Source organism: Arachis stenosperma, chromosome 4 (assembly GCF_014773155.1).
Source record: "Arachis stenosperma cultivar V10309 chromosome 4, arast.V10309.gnm1.PFL2, whole genome shotgun sequence".
NCBI lineage: Eukaryota > Viridiplantae > Streptophyta > Magnoliopsida > Fabales > Fabaceae > Arachis > Arachis stenosperma.
In genome coordinates, this window is record NC_080380.1 from 116,048,855 (window position 1) to 116,052,053 (window position 3,199).

At 40.5% G+C, this 3,199-nt stretch overlaps 1 non-coding gene across 1 annotated transcript; it reads right to left on the reverse strand.

The window, feature by feature from the left end:
• Positions 1–1,045: 1,045 nt before the first annotated feature.
• Positions 1,046–1,153, reverse strand: LOC130978531 (small nucleolar RNA R71). Its single transcript, XR_009086157.1, has one exon. It is a non-coding gene; the product is annotated as a small nucleolar RNA R71 (small nucleolar RNA).
• Positions 1,154–3,199: the final 2,046 nt, after the last annotated feature.

Sequence of the window (3,199 nt, forward strand, 5' to 3'; positions counted from 1 at the left end):
GTATGTTGCCTTTTCTGTTGAGAAAGGTTTAATGTTTGAATCATATCTTTTCTTGTTAGCCAAGTCATTAATTTTAAAATCAAATCTTTTTAAAATTGTTTTCAAATCATATCTTTTCCATCATATCTTTTTAAAAGCATAACTTTTCAATCATATCTTTTTAATCAAAATAGTTTTTAATCATATCTTTTTGATTTCTAATTTCAAAATCTTTTTCAAAAATTACTTGATTTCTTTCCCACTCTTGATTTTCGAAAATCAATTAAAGTTTTTCAAAATGTTTTCAAAATCTTTCACTTAATTTTCGAAAATTTCTTCCTCTCTTCTCACATCCTTCTATTAATGGAGTACCACTCCTTCTCAATGCACAATTCGAACTCTATCTTACTAAGTTCAAATTCTTCTACCTCTTCCTTATAATTTTCTTTTCCTCTGACACCTCAAGGAATCTCTATACTGTGACATAGAGGATTTCACATTTTCTTGTTCCCTTCTCTTTCATATGAGCAGGAACAAAGACAAAAGCATTCTTGTTGAAGCTGATCCTGAACCTGAAAGGACCTTGAAGCGAAAGCTAAGAGAAGCTAAAGCACAACTCTCTGTAGAGGGCTTAACAGAAATCTTCAAGAAAGAAGAACACATGGCAGCCGAAAACAACAACAATGCAAACAATGCAAGGAAGGTGCTGGGTGAGTTTACTGCACCTACTCCCGACTTCTATGGGAGAAGCATCTCTATCCCTGCCATTGGAGCAAACAACTTTAAGCTTAAGCCTCAATTAGTTTCTCTAATGCAACAGAATTGCAAGTTCCATGGACTTCCATTGGAAGATCCTCATCAGTTCTTAGCTGAATTCTTGCAAATCTGTGACACTGTCAAGACTAATGGGGTTGACCCTGAGGTCTATAGACTTATGCTATTCCCTTTTGCTGTAAGAGACAGAGCTAGGACATGGTTGGACTCACAACCTAAAGAAAGCCTGGACTCATGGGAAAAGCTAGTCAATGCCTTCTTGGCAAAGTTCTTTCCACCTCAAAAATTGAGTAAGCTTAGAGTGGAAGTCCAAACCTTCAGACAGAAGGATGGAGAATCCCTCTATGAAGCTTGGGAAAGATACAAATAATTGATCAGAAAATGTCCTTCTGACATGCTTTCTGAATGGAGCATCATAGGTATTTTCTATGATGGTCTCTCTGAACTGTCCAAGATGTCTTTGGATAGCTCTGCTGGAGGATCTCTTCATTTGAAAAAGACGCCTACAGAAGCTCAAGAGCTGATTGAAATGGTTGCAAATAACCAATTCATGTACACTTCTGAAAGGAATCCTGTGAACAATGGGACTAATCAGAAGAAAGGAGTTCTTGAGATTGATACTCTGAATGCCATTCTGGCTCAGAACAAGATATTGACTCAACAAGTCAATTTGATTTCTCAAAGTCTGTCTGGAATGCAAAATGCACCAAGCAGTATTAAGGATGCTTCATCTGAAGAAGAAGCCTATGATCCTGAGAACCCTTCAATGGAAGAGGTGAATTACATGGGAGAACCCTATGGAAACACCTATAATTCTTCATGGAGAAATCATCCAAATTTCTCATGGAAGGATCAACAGAGACCTCAACAAGGTTTCAACAACAATAATGGTGGAAGAAACAGGTTTAGCAATGGCAAGCCTTTTCCATCATCTTCTCAGCAACAGACAGAGAATTCTAAGCAGAACCACTCTGACTTAGCAAACATGGTCTCTGATCTAATCAAAACCACTCAAAGTTTCATGACTGAAACAAGGTCCTCCATTAGGAATTTGGAGGCACAAGTGGGACAGCTGAGCAAGAAAATTACTGAACTCCCTCCTAGTACTCTTCCAAGCAATACAGAAGAAAATCCAAAAGGAGAGTGCAAGGCCATCAACATGGCCGAATTTGGAGAGGAAGGAGAGGAGGTGAACGCCACTGAGGAAGACCTCAATGGGCGTGCACTAGCCTCCAATGAGTTCCCTAATGAGGAACCATGGGAATCCGAGGCTTAAAATGAGACCATAGAGATTCCATTGGACTTACTTCTGCCTTTCATGAGCTCTGATGAGTATTCCTCCTCTGAAGAGGATGAGTATGTCACTGAAGAGCAAGTTGCTAAATACCTTGGAGTAATCATGAAGCTAAATGACAAGTTATTTGGAAATGAGACTTGGGAGAACGAACCTCCTTTGCTCACCAAAGAACTGGATGACTTGTCTAGGCAGAAATTACCTCAAAAGAGACAAGACCCTGGGAAGTTTTCACTACCTTGTACCATAGGCACCATGACCTTCAAGAAGGCTCTGTGTGACTTAGGGTCAAGTGTAAACCTCATGCCTCTCTCTGTAATGGAGAAGCTAGGGATCTTTGAGGTACAAGCTGCAAGAATCTCACTAGAGATGGCAGACAATTCAAGAAAACAAGCTTATGGACTTGTAGAGGATGTTCTGGTAAAGATTGAAGACCACTACATCCCTGCTGATTTCATAGTCCTACAGACTGGGAAGTGCATGGATGAATCCATCATCCTTGGCAGACCCTTCCTTGCCACAGCAAAGGCTGTGATTGATGTTGATGGAGGTGAACTGATCATTCAAGTGAATGAAGAATCCTTTGTGTTTAAGGCTCAAGGATATCCCTCTGTCACCATGGAAAGGAAGCATGAAGAGCTTCTCTCAAATCAGAGTCAAACAGAGCCCCCACAGTCAAACTCTAAGTTTGGTGTTGGGAGGCCACAACCAAACTCTAAGTTTGGTGTTGAACCCCCACATTCAAACTCTAAGTTTGGTGTTGGGAGGTTCCAACATTGCTCTGAGAAAATGTGAGGCTCCATGAGAGCCCTCTGTCAAGCTACTGACATTAAAGAAGCGCTTGTTGGGAGGCAACCCAATGTTATATTTTACATATTTTCCTTTGTTATTTTATTTTATTTTGTAGGTTGATGATCATGAGAAGTCACAAAATCAATTGAAAAAGCAAAAACAGAATGAAAAACAGGAAGAAAAACAGCACACCCTGGAGGAAGAACCTACTGGCGTTTAAACGCTAGTAAGGCTAGCAGGTGGGCGTTTAACGCCCAGTCTGGCACCATTCTGGGCGTTTAACGCCAGAAAGGGGCACCAGACTGGCGTTAAACGCCAGGAAAGGGCAAGAACCTGGCGTTAAACGCCAGAAATGGGCAC